The sequence below is a fragment of the Myotis daubentonii genome, chromosome 14 (assembly GCF_963259705.1).
Source record: "Myotis daubentonii chromosome 14, mMyoDau2.1, whole genome shotgun sequence".
Lineage (NCBI taxonomy): Eukaryota > Metazoa > Chordata > Mammalia > Chiroptera > Vespertilionidae > Myotis > Myotis daubentonii.
Window position 1 is genome coordinate 45,443,781 of NC_081853.1, and position 18,927 is coordinate 45,462,707.

An 18,927-nucleotide genomic window follows, 5' to 3' on the forward strand; every position below is an offset into this window, starting at 1 on the left:
GACAAGTCCTGCATATTTATCTTGATGGGGCTTCAGAACTTCTCAGAGACTAGATCACGGAAAGTAGAGAAACCAAGACAGTGATTTCAAAAAGTTAAATGTAGTAAAAATTAATGAAGTCTGTTTTATTTGAGTCTGGATCTTTCCTTGCCATTTCCATTCCATGTTATAAAAGAAATCAGGCAGATCTAAATTTATACTCATTCTAGAACCATGAGAAAACTAGAGAAGGCAGATGTAGGCTCATAGGAAGAAATATTTCCTAACCAGCCTTATAAATGTGATAGAGGCTTTTAAAACAGTACTGGGAATCTTCAGAGCAGAAGGCTCCAACCACATATAAAGAGTGATGCAGAAGCTTTTTATCAAAAGAAACCATCAATAAAAGAACAAGAAAGCCCATTGCATGGGAGAACATATTTATCAATGTTATCTCTGATAAGGGTTTAATCTCCAACATTTATAGGAAACTTATACAACTTAACAAAAGGAAGATAAACAATCCAATCAAAAAAATGGGCAAAGGACCTAAATAGACTTTTCAAAAGAGGACATTCAGAAAGCCAAGAGACATATGAAAACATGCTGAAAGTCACTAATCATCCAAGAGATGCAAATCAAAACAACAATGAGGTACCATCTCACACCTGTTAGAATGGCTATTATCAACAAATCAACACACAAGTACTGGAGAGTATGCGGAGAAAAAGGAACCCTCCTTCACTGCTGGTGGGAATGCAGACTGGTGCAGCCACTATGGAAAACAGTATGGCGTTTCCTCAAAAAATTAAAAATAGAACTGCCATTTGACCCAGTAATACCACTTTTAGGAATATATCCCAAAAAAACAGAAATACCAATCAGAAAGGATATATACACCCCTACGTTCATAGCAGCACAATTTACAATAGCTAAGATTTGGAAACAGCCTAAATGTCTATCAGCAGATGAACGGATTAGAAAACTGTGGTACATCTACACAACGGAATACTATGCTGCTATAAAAAAGAAGGAACTTTTACCATTTGCAACAACATGGATGGAACTGGAAAGCATTATGCTAAGCGAAATAAGCCAGTCAGTGAAAGATAAATACCACATGATCTCGCTCATTTGTGTAATATAAAGAACATTTAAACTGTTGAACAAAAATAGATAGAGGCAAAGAAGCATCAAACAGACTGTCAAACTACAGGGGGAAGGTCGGGGGGGGGGGGGGCGGGTAAGAGATATCCGAAGGATTTGTATGCATGCATATAAGCACAACCAATAGATGCAAGACACTGGGGCGGGGGGGGGGGGGGGGCGGTGTGTGAGGGCAAGTGCCGGGGGGTAGGGAAGGCCAGGAGTAGGTCAATGGGGGGAAAAAAGAAGACATAGGTACTACTATTTGTAACATGTTAAACAATAAATAAATAAATACAATTTTTAAAAAAGAGTGATGCACAGATCTTTTCTTACCTTGAACAATTGAAGAGATAATCTTTTGGATTCCTTCCAACTTTGAGTTTCTATGTCACTGAACAAGATAGCAAAATCTTGGTAGCAAAAATTGAATATATAAACATCTTATAGCCATAAAAAGGGGATAATAACTCAGAGAAAAGAATTATAAAATTATTTATTTACTGACTTCTTACTAAAGAAATTTTAGGACTGATGCAATATAGAAGGGCATAAAGTCCTGAGGAAGGATGGCATCTAAAACAAGAAAACCTGAATAAGGATTCTTTTCTCTCTCCACTTAAAAGTTTGATAAGGTTGGAGTAGACAGACATCAGTAGACTATAAGGCAAGATGACAATCACATTCGTATATGATTTGAGGAGGAATTTAAAGAGAAAATGATGTAAATTTCCTACTACATAATAGTTTTAAAGTAAATGTTAGTTTTCAAATATGCTAATTTGTAAAGACCTTTGGGCAGAAATGTTCTATTTTAAATAATAAAGCAAAACTATAAATACAGTGAGGAAGTGTATAGTATCATTTCTTTTATAAATCAGTTCTATAGGAATAGCTTTAGTTAAAACTAGAAATGATATGCAGTAGGAACTTGAGACTATGTCAAATGAAAAATATGTGACTATTTTCAATAGCTTGCAAAATACAGCCAGCTCAGTCTATCACACTCTCTTAGCATCTCAATGATGAAAAACCTACTTAGCTTCTTCACCTGGTTTAGAGTTGAAATCTACCAGTTGACTCAGGTAATTAAGACTTCCAATGTTTGCTAAGAAAAAAGGCCTACTGTACTTCTGCTCTTGACATTCCAACCAGTAATGATTTGGCTTTTTCTAAGTTTCAAGAAAAACAACTTTTATTTTAATGCATACATTTGGAAAACTCAGAAAAATATGCCTGAGCTAAAGCATAAGTACAGGAAAATGTAACAAAGTTTTATTTTCCAGTTTCCCCAGAAATACAAAATAAAAAACAAACCTAATCAAGTAAGCAATCAATCAATCAGTTTTTTTTTTTAACAAAAAAGTAATATAACTGGAGAAAGCAAAATTCAAGTTTCCCATAGTCTAATTCTAAGATTTTATTGCCAATACTGTTCCTGAAATTTTAATACAATACTTTTTGTTTTGAGAAATCCTGAATTAACCAAAGAAAAAGAGATACTCCATTTGCTACGGCTATATAAGAAAATCACCCCAGAACTTAGTAGACTTAGTCGCTTAAAACAGTTAACGATCACTTATTTTGATTATGAATCCACACTACTTGTGGAACCACAAGGCATTGTCTGGGAGAGCTTGAATGGAGGGTGGAGAATGTGAAGAAGCTGGTGAGTGCAATGCAGATAGCAGAGTACTAAACTTTACATAAAGGGAAAAGACAACAGTATTCACAGGGTGAAAGAGGATGAGTAGTCATTGGGAGCACAGGCTTTATAGTCAGAGAGACCTAAGTTCAACTTCCAGCCCTAGTGGCAATGTGATGTTGAATGAAACTTTCTGAGCCCCAGTCCTCTCATCTATACAATGGGATGACATTTCCTATATTGAGCAAAGTGAGCATGTACACATACCATTAACACCATGCCATTTATTGCAGCAGTGGAATATCAGAGCACAAAGCCCTCAGTGCAGAGGCCCTGGTTGGATGCCCCACTGAAAGGACTCTGTCCCTACAATGCTCTGCATGTCAACAGAGCAGGGGCATGTGTCAGGAAGGCGACCTAGTTAGAAAGGAGGAGCCAAAAGAGCTCACCCTCTGTTTGTTATGATGAGCCAGTTCCATGTTAAGCTACTGAATAACAGACAGAAACAGGAGTCCCAAGGTTCTCTATATTTGTCTCTATTCAACCTACTTCACAAGATTGCTGTAAAGATGAATGTAAAATGTTCAGCAGAGCACCTGACATGTGTTAAACTCTCAATAAATGTTAACTATTATTGCATTATTATTGGGTTCCTCCTACTTTCTTAGGTCTCCTCCTTCAAATATAAAGTGATGGGATTCATAGAAGAAAGGCTCTCTATAAGCATGTTATTGTTGTAAACATTATGTGATTGTATTTTTGTTCTGAGGGCTGTATTAGTGATTGGTAAAATCAGCAGCCATTTATCCTCCTGGATCTGTGGATTATTTGGGGGTCAGCAGAGAGGGAGCAGGCAGATCTAGGCTGAGCTTGGTTGGGCTCAACTTAGCTCTACACCATATGTTTCTAACCCCTTTCTGGAAGCAACAGTAAGCCATGGCATGCTCATTTCAGGGTGATGAAGATGCAATGGGAAACAAGCAGAAATGTACAAGAACTTGAGTTTTAGACTCAACACTGGCACACTGTCACTTCCACAATATTCTAGTGGCTAAGCACATATGCCATTTGGCCATATCTGAAGTCATGGGGAGGAAAAATAAACTTCACCTCTTTAGTAAAAAGAAATACAAAGTCACGGAGGGAATAGATGAGTCCATTACTGCAATCTACCACAATGATAGACTTGGAAGATTAGTTTGTAAGCCACAAAACGGTAGATAGGTTATAAGAGATCTTTGTGCAACTTCTAAAAAGATCAGAGAGCATGGAACCCAAAGCCCCTTGCCCGGCCTGCACTGGGTTCACTGGGTTGAATAGTGCCCCCCCCGCCTCCCCCCCGCGCCCCCAAAAAATCATGTCCACCTGGAACCTATGATTGTCACCTTATTTGGAAATAGGGTTTTTGCAGATATAATTGTTGAGATGAGGTCATGTCACATTCGGGTGGGTCCTAATCCAATGGCTGGTATTCTTATACAAGGGAAAGGTGGGCATCATTACACACACAAAGGAGAACGGCATGTGAAGGCACAGAAGGCACAGGGGACAAAGCTGGGGGAAGACAGTGGCAGAGATTGGAGTGATGTGTCCAAAAGCCAAGGGACTCCAAAGATTGCTGGCAACCACTAGGAGCTAGAGGCATGGAACATTCTCGCTCAGAATCTACAGAAGAAACCAACCCTCCCAACACCTTGATTCCATTTCAGAGTTCTAGATTCCATGCCTGGGCTTAAATATCAGAAATGTATTTTCTCACAGAAAAGCTTGCTGCCTCCTGTCTTTGCTGAGTAATTTTGGGCTCTATAGAAGGCCAGGCAGTAGATTGATCCGAGAAGAGCTCATTTCCATAATATCCCAAGATCACACTTCCTCAGAGCCAATAAAATAAAGCAATCAACATTTCTCATAGACACACATACCTCTTTCATCAATAATTCCAGGGAGAATCAAGTGCGGTGCTGATGTCTTCAACTTATAGTGAATCTTAAACTTCGTCTCAAATTACTTCCAAGAGATTTGGCCCATAATTCTGGGTTGGAAGTCTGTTTCCAACATCCCTACTGTCAAGTTTTAATTACTTCCTGCGGGGGATCCTTCTCCTCTTAGTCCCTGAGATTATTCAGAAGAGAGACATCTGCTTGCTGCTAAACTGAAACGCTACTTCCAGCTACAAAGAATTTTTTTCTTCCTTTTAAGAAGTTCCCTCCAACTAGTGAAGAATAAAGTATGTTTTCTTCTAGAGGAAAAAAAGGCACCTGCTTTGCTATCGGAACTATAAAAGCCTCTTACCTATCTTCACTAATCCCCAAGAGAACTCTCCTTGCTATTTTCTTAGAAAACTGGGGGTTTAACCTACATATAATGGCCAAGGTTAATTAAGTAAACCCCACCACCAGATTTCCCCGAAAAGCTGACAAAATGGTATCTTTCACAACCTGGATCAGTTAAAAAAGTAAAGTGATGGACTAATGCAACAGAATAGCTAATTAAACTGGAACTACACTAACTACTTGTACCCTAACGTTGCATGCAGACATGACAAAGTTCTAAATAGCTATGCACAGGCAATTAGGAAACAGAACGCTATATAAAGTGATCATTATTTCAAAGTATAATTACTGCAAGAAAATTAGAGGAGGAGAGGTGGGCACAGGACAGTCCTAAAGCTGGAATCCACAGAGCATGGGGGGAAGGGACTATCGGTGTTGGAAATGGTTTTGACATTTCCTGGTTGGTAACCGTGGGCAATTCATTGAAAATCCAGTGCCTCAGTCTCCTTATACAAAGCCCTTAACACACTATCTGCACAAACACTCAAAAACAAATAGTTGCTGTTATTTCATGTGTTCTGTTGTCTTTTCTTTCCTGCCATGGGGATGGAAATCTTCTTTTGCTGGCCACTAGGTGGAGAAAGCAAGCCTTTTACAGTAATTGAATTAAGGCCAAATCGTCCTGACCTAAATAAATACAGACATTTAAGGAGAGAATTCTCTTTTTCTTCTTCTCCTTCAGAACTTCAGACAGCACGAACAGGGAATCCGGAGAGATGTTTGGGAAACTTTTGTGCAGTTCACATGAAAGTGTTTGATTGTTGAGAGCGCTCCCGCCCTGAGGCACTAGAATCCACTCAGGGAGGGTCCTAGGCAAATTATGAAGTTCACAAAGCCAGCTTTCCCACACTTTCTCGGCCTCCATGCCCTAATCTCTTCTCGCATGCACGTCAAATAGGAACCTGCCCAGTATTTTCTTTCTTTCTGAGGTATTATATAGTTGCTGATTCCCAGGGGTGTTTGCATTTGAAAATGAACGCCCTGGATAAATTGCCTTTCTTTAATCTGCAATAAAGTAGTAAGGAGAACCCGTTAGACCTACGTCATAGAGTTCTTGTGAGGATCATTTAGTTGATACACGTGCAATCACTTGGGAACTCAAATTTTATACAAATAAAAATGTCTATTTTGATGGAAGATATAAATTTCATTCTTTAAGGAAAAAAGATGAGAAGGCCAAAAGACTCTTTTTTTAAAAAAATATATTTTATTGATTTTTTTACAGAGAGGAAGGGAGAAAGATAGAGAGCTAGAAACATCGATGAGAGAGAAACATCGACCAGCTGCCTCCTGCACACTCCCCACTGGGGATGTGCCCGCAACCCAGGTACATGCCCTTGACCGGAATCAAACCCGGGACCCCTCAGTCCGCAGGCCGACGCTCTATCCACTGAGCCAAACCGGCTTCGGTGGCCAAAAGACTCTTGAGGAAGAATCCAGATTGCAAGGGGACGAGGTGATATAATAGGACATGGTTGAAGCTTTGCTGTTAAACAGCTGTAGGTGTGGGTGGTAAGAGGAGAGGGGTCCGTGTTTATGGAGTTGTGCATGCATTTCAAACAAAATGTTCCTAAAGATGAATCCATATCACCACTATGTTTCTGCCCAGTGACGTTCTAGGTAAAGCTATTATAGCTCTTTCCAGCGTAAGTTCAGGTAGCTCCAAGCTCCATATTTCCTTGCCTTATGCTACCTTTCTTTCTCACCTTGTTGGCAAAGTCTCTTTTTATTTGCTTTCATACTTATTTTTATCCTCCTATCACTGACCCTTCAGAGGCCTAAATATAACATTTAAGTGTAAATTCCATATTTTTCCTTACAAAAGTTTCTGATTCTCAATTTAAAGTATCAATTTGCAATTACTCTGTTCCATGTGCATAAGACATTTGGATGTGATATTATATGTCTTCTAAAGGGCTTCCTTTCTCTGTTGACTGCGAAACAAAGACTTGAGTGCAAGCAGTTTACCTGGAAGTACAAGTAACATGGGTAGGTGTGGAGCAGAGATTCAGCGAGAAAATAATGGGATATTATAAAGCTGGCTTCCCCAAGGACAACTGGAACTTAATCCTGTAGAGAAACTCTGGGAATGGCACAAAATACTTTTTTTTTCAAGAGATAATCAAGATTATTGTAAATTTATATTGTGGAAAAGCACAAGTCCCTACAATAGCTAAAATAATCTTGACAAAGAAGGATAAAGTGGGAGGAATCACTCTGACTAATGCTAAGGCTTATGGTACAGCTAAAGTAATCAAGAGTGTGTGGTATTCTTGGAGGGAGAGAGACATAAATCAATAAAACAGAATAGAGGACCCATAAACAGAAACAAACAAAAATGCCCAACTGATTTTTATACAAAAGCAAAAGAGAAATTAACTGGAAGGCGACGAATTGCCTTTTCAATAAATGGCACAGAAACAATCAGACATTGACAGGCAAGAGGAAGAGAGAGAGAAAGAGAGAGAGGGAGATCATGAACTTAAAGGCAAAATGTAACACTATAAATAGTTAGGAAAATCAAAATCTTTCCTCTATTTTATGTTGTGTAACTAAAGTATGTCACCTCTGTATCATAACAACATTTTATTTAATTCCATTATTTTTGAGAGTTATAGTTAAGAGTGCAGACTGTGAAGTTCAAGTACTTGGGTTTGCATCATAGCTTTTCTACTCATCACTCTGTGACTCTGAGCATATTCCATAAATCCTCTATCCTTCTGGTTGTGTCTTATTTATTTATTTTTTTACCTGTGAATGGGAATAATAATAATAACAGCCTCAGCCTCTATGTCAAAGGTAAGTCAGAAGGATTAAGTCAGTTAGCATGGAAGCCTGTAGAATAGTACACTAAACACTGTAAGAACTCTGCAAGTATTAGCTGTTTTCTCATATTTAATTTTGAATATTTACATACATTATTCATTACGAGGGTGTTTTCCAAACCCATTGTCAAAGGCCTATTGATTGAAAGAAATAAGAACCTTGCCTTTTGATCACTTGCACACACAGAGAGGTGATGTAACATAGTTGGATGCTTTTTCTTTTCTTCTTTTTTAAGGGAAGCTGTTTCCAATCTTATTTTGCCAATGAAATAACATATTTGGGTTATTAAAAGAAGACAATAGACACCCATCTGAGATCTCAGCTTCATACAAAGATTACAAATGGTTTGGAACAGCAATCAAAGTGAAGGTATAAAGTGAGGGGAAGATTAAATATAGATGAGGGAATTATGCACTAGAATGAAAACAGTGCCAACAACAATGATGCTTCAAAATACAGATTCCCCCCTCCCCCCAATGTTAGAATTCATTTCTAGAGCTTATAATGCAAGACCTGTGGGCCCCAAATTAAATATTATTTTCCTGGTTTTGAGAAAACCTGTTCTTTTCAATATTCACTAAAATTTATGAGAAAATGTAATATATTCTTATCATATGGTCACTTTCAAATGTCTGTTCTGCTAATGCATTTAGGGGTTTTATTTCATATTTTCTTTGGCCTCTATCCAGTCAAAATGTGTGCCTTGATTTCATGCATATTCTGAAAGTTAAAGCCAATTTCTATTTGTATTTTGCATAACCAACCTAATTCTTAATCCTTGGTGGTCTTTTTTTTTTTTTTTACATTTGCATGGTATTTCTAAAATGCTAATCAATTTCAAAATTATCTGTGAATCTTCCTTCTAAAACTTTTGTTCTACTTACCTATACTGTTATCATTGCTAGGTAAAAACAAGACCATTTGGCCCTAACCGGTTTGGCTCAGTGGATAGAGCATTGGCCTGTGGACTGCAAGGTCCCAGGTTTGATTCCGGTCAAGGGCATGTACCTTGGTTGCAAGCACACCCCCAGTGGGAAGTGTGCAGCAGACAGCTGATCGATGTTTCTCTCTCATTGATGATTCTAACACTCTATCCCTCTCCCTTCCTCTCTGTAAAAAAATCAATTAAAAAAAAGACTATTTGTCTGTTTCTTGTTGTTGTTGCTTGTTCTGTATGTGAATTACTTTGGTTTCTTTCAAACATTTTAGAATTGGTATTATGTTAACAGAAATTGACTATTTTCTTGAGTCTTGCTCCTATTATAATCCCCAAACTAAACTAGATTATCTGTTGTCAATTTGGTACCACCACATACAATGCCTAGGCTAGGCATATTACATGTAGTGTTTCATTTTATTCTCACCAACAGCTTGACAATTTAGATACTACAGTTATCCCTGTTTTTAAAACAATCATTTTTAGGTACTATTTTGAAATCCCATCCTGGTGCTATTGGTGGAGTTTAAAAAGACCTTCCACCAACAGTGAGCTGTGGAGCAGACCAACCTGGAGGGACATTTCTTAATTCTATTCCAGGAGTGGGGCTGATGGGAGCCCCTTTACAAAACTTGGGACAAAGAGAGCAACAGGATATCAGGGATACTTAGAGAAAGAGGAGGGCAGAATGAGAGGGGACCCAAGATCATTTGTTAGTATCATTTATGAAAATCAGTGCCAATTACTATAGAACTTCTTTTCTAAAGAAAGAAAATAAAAACTACTAGAGGTAAGGTGTTATGAAAAAATACTTTTTGAAATGTTCAAATTTCCTCTTTCTTAAAACTTCTCTAATATTTCACCTCTCTCTACCTCAAACTTTATCGAATCTTTGCTTATTATCACCCTCTTCCCACTAGTCCCTCTAGTGAATAAATTTCCTTTTTTCTTCTAAAGTTAAATCAATGCTCTTGTTTTCATTGTATCAGGTACCTACTTTTTCTTTCTCTTATATTTAATGTTTTGTTTTTAATCTATAATATATTCCATTCTCTTCCATAATAGAAAGACTATTTCCTTAACTCTTCTCAATGTCATCCCAAAATCCTCAGCTAAGAGATAATTTCTGTTACTATTTAGGCAACTTCATTTGACAGTTACTTATTGATCAATTACTATTTTCCAGACACTGTCTTAGGCACTAGAAATGCAGAGACAAAGACACAGTGGTACTGCCATTTTATCAGCAGTTTTGCTTTTCATGATTTCAGTTACCTATGTTCAACCAAGTTCTGAAAGTATTAAATAGAAAATTCTAGAAATAAACAATTCATGATTTCTAAATTGAGTGCCCTTATAAATAGCATAATAACATATTGCACTGCCCTACTCCATCCTTCCCAGGACATGAATCATATCTTTGCCCAGCGTCCCCACGCTGTACACACTCCCCACCCTTTAGTCACTTAGTAGCCATCTTGGTTATTAGATTGACTGTCACCGTATTGCAGTGCGTGTGTTCAAGTAACCCTTATTTTACTTATAATGGCCCCAAAGTGCAAGAGTAGTAATGCTGGCAATTCGAATTTGCCAAAAAGAAGTTGTAAAAATGCTTCTTTTAATTGGAAGATATGTGTGCATGGGGGGAAAAAAAAACCCTAACAGTATATATTGGGTTCGGTACCCTGTGCTTTAAGACATCCAATGGGTGACATGGAACTATCTCCCATGGATAAGGAGGGATGAATCTATAAATTTTAAAAAATGAACGGGATAATTTTAGAAAGTGATAAATGCTTTGAATAATCAAGGTAATGTCATGATGAATGACAGGCAGAGTGGTGGAGTTACTTTAGATGAGATGGTTGGGGAAAGATCTTCTCAGGAGATGACAATACCTGTGTGATGAGAAGGAGTTAGTTGTGTGGCTAACTGGAGGAAGAATGCTCCAAGCAAAACATGTCCATATACATATACAGAAACATGTCTATATATATATATATATATATATATATATATATATATATATATATACACACACACACACACACACACACACACACACACACAGAAACACGTATACCCGCATATACATATACACATATACAAATACAAAGATATAACTTTTCATTTTGACCTTTAGTTTCCAGCATTACCTATTAAAGGACTTCCTTTTCAGTACCCATTGCTTGGGTACTGTGTTTCTATGTTAATTTAAGACAGAGGCAAGTCTGCCTAATATCATCTTCTAACTTGTCTGAAATTATGTTGCTCTAGGGGAGCCTATGGCAGCTGGGGTAATGCATGTCCCTGGCCAGCCTGCAAATGTCCCTGAGCATTCTAGACAAGGTCATATAGGAAATAAAATATCCCCCCTGGCCCCCAAATTTACAATCTCTTGGCAACTTCATTCTTCCCCAACCCCTCACTAACATGAAAACTTTTATTATGGGGTAGGAACATAGAGGCCTTTAAGAGAAAAATCAACCAGGCATTCTAAAGTTGCTCGTAACGCTGTTATCCCTGGATGATTCCCTCCTGGTCTACCTTTTTGAGCTTTTGCATGTTGTGCTATGTGCCCTAGAAGCACTGAAAGATGCAAGCTGTTTCATCAGCTTGGCAGGAACAGTATTCCTTGGGTCTTCCACCTCCTGTCCAGCTCCTATAGATCTGGTGTTGTTTTAAAGAGCATTGGTTTTACCTTTCAACCAAGAGAAAGGTGAGGTCAATTATTCTAAGACAAAAAAAGTGTTGCAAGAAAATGCAGGAGGCCAGGGCATCAGTTGCCAAGAAATATGAACTAAAATAGCTTGAACTTTTGATCTCTGCCTGCTGATTAAGCTGAAAGCCCAAAATAGACTCTTTTAATGCCATCTGTGACCTCCTCAATCTCTTAGCTCTTTTCTTTTATTCAGGCCATGCTACTCAAATTTTCTCTTTGAATGTCGCTAGTGACAAATGACCTTTCAGTTAACAATGTCCAACGGTCATTTAACAATCTCATCTTCAACCTTTCAGCGATATTTGATGTTGCCAACCACCCTTAGCTACTTGTAGTTCTGCGTCTCCTCCCACAGCAAAAGGGATTGTTCTGTATGTCTTTTTATCTCCCAGGATCCTTTTTTTAAGTCTCACTCACTGTCTTCTACTATAACACCCCATTAATTTGATGGTGCTTTTTTTCTATCTGTGTCTCACCATTAGTGATGTCAAGTATCATTTCAATGAGAAGGTCTCCAAAGTCTAAATCTATAAACTTAACCACTCTAAAGACTGAGCTCTTGCCTGGCCAGTGTGCCTCCGTGGTTGAGCATCTACCTAGGAACCAGGAACTCATGGTTCAATTCCCAGTCAGGGCACATGCCAAGATTGCGGGGATTGGTACCAGGTGTGGGGTGGGCAGAAGGCAGCCAACCAATGATTCTCTCTCATCACTAATATTTCTATCTCTCAGTCCCTCTCCCTTCCTCTCTGAAATCAATAAAAATATATTAAGAAAAGACTCAGCTCTTAATTTCCTCCAAGATATTTCTGCTGGCAGCTTGTATTGTCAGCAAACAGCATTCCCAAACAATACTTACTTATTCAGAGTACGGGAATGTTATGGACTGAATTATGCCCCTCACCCTTCCCACCCTCCAAATTCATATATTGAAACTCTAATGCCAAGGACCTATGAATATGACTATATTTGGAGATAGGGCCTTTAAAGAGGTAACTAAGTTAAAATAAGGTGGTTAGGGTGAATCTTAATTGAGTCTGATTCGTGTCTTTATAAGAAGAGATTAGGACACACACAGAAAGAGAGAAAGAGAGACACCAAGGATGGGTATGCACAGGGAGAGGCCAAGTGAGGACACAGCAAAATGTTGCCATCTGCAGACCAAGGAGAGAACCTTCAGAAAAATACCAAACTTGCCAACACCTTGACCTTAGACTTCCAGACTCCAGAATTAGGAGAAATAAATATTTGTTGTTTAATTCTGTGGTATTTTTAAATGGCAACCCTAGCAAAGTAATACCGGGTTTAAAAAGAAAAGTGATATGTGTAATTTAACAAATAGATTTGATGCTCCTCTTTGTGTAGAAAAGTCATTCTAAAATGAAGGCAATTTTGCTCCCCTTCGGGGACATTGGGTAATGTCTGGAGACATTCTGCTTGTCACATTGGGGAAGGCGGGGAGGGAGGGTGCAAAAGAGGGTGGAGTTACCTACTGACATATAGTGAGTAGAGGGTATGGACGGGGCTAAATATTCTACAACGTATAGAACATTTCCCTTCCTCCATAACAAAGAATTATCCAACCCAAGATGTCAATAGTGCTGAGGTTGAACAATCCTGCTGTAATGGCATGAATTTGCCTAACAGTTTTATCATTTGGGGATGAGGCGCTTTAACATTTTTATTGGTGGTTGAGCCTGCAAAGTCATAGCTGCAATAGCTCATTATCTTGTGCCAGACACTTTGAGCAGTTAGCTAGACGATGCTTTCACTAATGATCTCCATCAGGCCAGCTGGCCCTACCTGTGATGAACATTCTGGACTGGGGAACACTTTACTTTACAATTAGCAGAATGGAAACATTTCCGAGGTTTGGTTTTCACAAAACACAGAAGGCAGAAACTAATTCCATATGTCAGATATATCTCCCTTTAAAGATAAAGCAACAGAAAGACCCATTCTTTTTGCCCACAATGTACTGGACATGAATTTATTTAAACCAATTTATTTATTTTTTTAATTAAAAAAAAGTCTTTATTTCTGCTCCTTTCGTACACCTTCTTGCTCAGAAAACAGTCTTACATACACATCTGAAATAACGTGCTGTCACACACTCTGTTTATAGGCAAAGCACCGCAGGTAAAACTGGTCAGCTGTCCAGAGTTTGAAGCTGATGGGATCTTACTTCCTGGTTTTACACTCATTTCTGAAAGTCAGAAATGTCATCTCCAAAATAATGTTCAGATGGTTGTAAAAAAAAAATAATCACTCTACTCAGTGTTATAGTTGTAGAAATGGAGTATATTTTCTTTAAAATTAAAAACCGAGAAGAAAATGCCACTTAACATCATTGGTATGTCAGTGTAGGTCAGCAGGAAAACACCCTGTATAAGCTTGTCTCTTTGATACCAAGAAGATATTGTATTCCGAGCTTTAATATGTTTCCATGTTTCCTACTAGATGCTTCTTTTCTGCTGCTTTTCATTCTTTTCCATATTTCATATCAGAGGTTTGGTACAGCCTTTAAAACTTCATTAACTGGAACAAATCCAGTGTCCACAGATTTCTTCTCAAAAGGCATGCTAACCCATCAGATAGCCTGGCAATTTCATTCTCATGAATACTCTAGCCAGGAAAGAAACTCAATAGGACACAGAAGAACCCAATGAATAGAAGAAGAATTCTATTGAGTTTTGGAATGTTTGGAGCATTGGATCAGTCTAGGATTATGAAACCTAAACCTCCACTGTAAACAGGAAGCCGTATGTGAGTCCTTCCATGATATACTGGTATTGTCCATTTACCCTGTAGGCCATGTTCACCAGGCATAGAGCCAACACTTGCAGGTTCAACAATAACATCATAAAGTAAGACACCACCACCAGAGCGTACACCGTCATGGTGAGGGCATGCGCACGCAGGCCAGCTTCTTCAGCTTCAGGTTGGGGCATTTCTGCTCTAAGAATGGGACTGGGGACAAAGTCTCCATGTTGGTGGTGGCAAGAGGAGCTCTTCATCTCAAGCTCCACATGCCACCCAGAAAACTAAACCAATTTATTATTAAAGCAAATTTAAATATGCTCTATTTAGTGACTCAGGTTAGTAAAACTAAGTTCAAACAGGTTTTTTAAGACAATGACTATGCAGTCACTTGAAGACAGCCCAGCACCAGTCAACACTGAAGCTGCCATGTCTCATCCGTTTCCAGTTTACCAAATTGGATTGTAACTGGGGTCATGGAAGCTGTTTATCCATCCCCTCTCTGGAAGGCAGCAGAACAAAGTGTAAACCCTAAAACGCTTGAGGCTGGGGATGGCCACTCACTGATTTAATAGTGGGGATGAGGGGTATCAGGGATGCTTGCTCCAGGCTCCATTTTTATTCCTACAGTTATGATATTGTTTTAAGAAGGTGAGGATTTAAAGGTTATAATTAAGAAAGATTGTTCTAAATTTGAAGTTGGTAGAAAGATGTGAGATAATATGATTTACTATTTTCTGAGAAATAATTGGTATTCTAGATAAAATATTGAGAACACATTTGACAAATCTTCAGTTACACCACCTTAAAAAAAGATACTCAACTACTAAAATTAAAAATGAAACACATAATTTACATCATCCTGGACATTACTATTGTTTTTATAGAAGTAAAAAGGATGATAAATACTATGAACAACTGTATGTCCTGACCATTGTTTTGAAACACTTTTCCAAAAACCTGGTAAAATCTTGCAGTGAAATACTACAAATATTCCTGATTTTGTTGGAATAGTGCAATGTCAGGTAGAGACAATTCTTTGGTCTTCCTTTTGCTCCACAAGGGATATTTTATTGAGATTATCATTCAAGAAACTGAAAGAAAGCTTTGTTAGATTACTTTGAAAGGTTTTTGCAGCACTCCCAACCCCAAAACAAAGACAATTATGTTGGTGTATAAGAATGTGCATCTGAAATCTGAAAAAGCCACTCTTGCTACACTCTAGTGACTTTAGCCCTTACCAAATTACCTTCAGGGTTGACTAAATGTCAATTTGTCAGCCCTTGGTTTAGGACCCAGCCCTACAAAACCACTGCCTACTCCAATTCTTTCTCCACAACTAAACCTAATTATGTCATCCCCACACTTCCATCTTCCCTACTTTAGACACTATAGTAGATTTACATTATCCTTTGGCTAAGGAAACTTAATATGTCCTATAAGCCTGAAAACAGTCAGAAAGAAAAGTAAATATTTCTTGAGTGAATAAATAAATGAATAAAAAGCATCTAGAGTTTAGCAATATGTTTTGAAGTTGAAACTTTGTGTTATTATTTTGCAAGAACCAACATCCAACTGGGAGACCATTGTAATTTAGTTGCATTTATGAGCCATTGTGATGATTTGGGGCTAGAATGAGCATGCAATTTTTTTAATGCTTGGGAGCAAACAAGAAAGATGGAGAAGACCTGGCTGGATTGATCCATCAGAATTCTGCAGTGTAGGATTAAAAAAAAAAATTGTCCTTTGGGATCACAGCATCTCATAGCAATGGAAGACTCAGTGAATGCTATAAACACGGTAATTACCGTTGGCCTCCTATTTCTGACTTTGACTTGGTTAGGCTTACTTAGTTTATTTCAGTGATGAGAGATCTTGCAGATCAGTAACTCTGCTTGTCCTGTGCTTCTTCCTCTCATCAAAGTGCTTGCCTAAATCATAACTTTAAGATTCACAATTCATCGAGATGACTCTGTGAGTGCATCATAAACTGGGTAGATTAGATTTTGTGTATCTTTAGCTCCACAAATCATCATTTATGAATTTCACTATTGGATGCAGAGTGATAAGAGAAATATGAGGAAATATGGGAACCATGGTGAGATAATCTTATTTGAATTAGACAAATGAGGCCCTGCTGGAAAAGAATACCCAGTGTTTCTGGACAAATTTATGAAGTCAAAACAAAAAATAATTACAGTGCAGAAATAGCTGGTGCTGGATGAACCTGCTTCATTCCTAATGTTGGTTGGCAGCTCTTCATCCTGATTATTCCATCTGGAGATAATTGTGTGATATCATCCATAAAATTAAATCATAAATCAACCCAACTAGTGAACAGGCCAGCAAGCTGCTGAGAAAGTCACATGTAGGGGAGGTGAGACTTCTCATCTTAATAAGAAGTATGGGCATGAAAGTAAGAGAAGACAACATGTAGAGGGTGACCTTTGGCATGTCCACAGGCTCACTTGCTGACAGCTGTCATCACAGTCTTTGCCTCAATAGTATCAGGACAGCCAACATGTTACCTGCATTATCCGCTCAATGATAAGAAGAGAATGTCTGTCATGAAAGGCACCGTGCATTGCTTTTTAAGGATTTCTGGTTTAAGTTGCAGATGTCCAAAATGAAAGCACTGATTTTCTTCCTGGATGAAATATTAACAGCGATAGAAAGTCCATGAATGCACTCAAAGTCTTATACAAGAGCATTTGGTCAAACATTTTCTCTAGACTTAGTTTTTTAATATTCAAAGAGAGCACCGGGGTCTTTGACTTTGCTAGTAAGTGAGCTGTAGTCAAATTTGTAGGTTTTATTTGGTAAAGGTTTTTCAGAGGACGAGGTATTTTTTTTCTTAATGGCTGAGACAAATCAAAGCAAGCATAATATTTTGTGACATGTGAAAATTATATGAAATTCAAATTGCTTTCACCCTGCAAGGGCAGAAGGTATGGTTTTAAAGCAGTTGATTATGATGAATAAAAGAGTAATTAAGATAAAGATAGAGGCATTGCTTAAATGGCTATTGTTGATTTCCACAAGTGCATTTGCTCCGGTCAGCAAGTTGGAGGGGGGGTCAAAGGTCAAAGGTCATCCTGGACTCCCTAATAGCTCAGGCTGGAGCAAGAGACATATACTTCTTTCAGTTGAATTATTTGTGATGATGAATCCCATTGGATTTGGAGATTCCATTTGTGACCATAATAACTGCAAAGTCCAGCTGTACATCCAGTCTCTGGATTTTCAAATGGACAAGATGAACAGATGTTGAGATACTGACGGCTATAAGCATCTGTGGGAGGAAGGTCACTGTGCCACCCAGCAAAGTTGCAAGTAGAAAAACAGTAATGAAGATAAATTCCTTCTTGTTTGTTTTTCCCCCCTTCTGAATAATATCAGGACCAGTAGAGCGAGAAAAGTTGCCAGCTCTGAAAAATGCATACTATTTTGTTTCATTCTCAATTGTGTTGAGTACATATGTATAGGCAGTTAGACAGGCATGAGCAGAGTAGGAACAAAGCTGAAGGTCACCGGACAGAAAGCTCTCCTGCCTAGTAACAGACAACTGTAGGGCAGGACCTCGCCCCCAGGGTGACCCCTAGCATATCACTGGTCATGGAGCTTGTGCCTCTGACCTTTCATATTTTTGGTCATGAGGTTTAGACCCTCCCCTGACCTTTATACCCCTGCATGTCATTAGTCAGGTGGTAGACTCCCTTACAGGAGGACTGAGGGAGCCGGAGTATAACCTCTCCGCCTCTCCTTTTCCCAGGCGAGTTCTCTCTGCCTTTCTTTTTCCTAAGCTCCAAGAGTCCTTATTTTATTTTATTTTTATTTTTTTGCCTCCAGTCCAACTGGTTAACTTTGTCTACTTCTGTAACTTTCTAAATAAACTTTTTCTTATAATTTGAGTTCCTTGACTCTGAATTCTTTCTTTGCCAAATTCAAATACCATAGTTACTGAACTGAAGTCTGGTAACATTCTGGCGCCATTTTGCCACACATATAATGCATATATATCAAACCCTGTATATTTGCAAGTATAGGTAGCTAGTTGGTTTTAGACAGTTGTAAAGTGTAAGCAAATTAAAAAACAAAACAAAATACCTTCATAAGGGATAAATACTTTTTACCGGTCTTTAATTATTTTCTTCCTCCAATCTTTTACCTCACAAGATTTCAGCTCTATATTTTGGCCAAACTCAATCAAAAGCAAGAAAAACTACATATACCAATTTTATGATCATGAACAACACTAGAATTCCATGCTTCAGGTTTACTGTATTGATCAGGACTCTTTTAGTAGTAAACCTCAGAAAGCCAATTCAAACTAGTCTGGGTAAAGAAAAGAAAGTTATCTACATAAAGATATCTAGATATACTAGTATATCTAGAGATGGACTGCTTCAGACATGGCTGCATCCAAATTTCAAATAATCCAGTCAGTCCTAATCTCTCTGTCCCTCTCCCCTCTAGGCCCTTATCTCAACTTCATCTTACTCACTTGATTCTACTTTCCCCCTTGGTTTTATATTCAGACAGGCACTCATTCCATAAAAACAAAAAATCCCAAGTGGCT

The 18,927-nt window shown here is 38.2% G+C and overlaps 1 pseudogene; it reads right to left on the reverse strand.

Annotated features, from left to right (window-relative positions):
- Nucleotides 1–13,591: 13,591 nt before the first annotated feature.
- On the reverse strand, nucleotides 13,592–14,577 carry LOC132215162 (oligosaccharyltransferase complex subunit OSTC-like; annotated as a pseudogene).
- Between the last annotated feature and the right edge of the window lie 4,350 nt (nucleotides 14,578–18,927).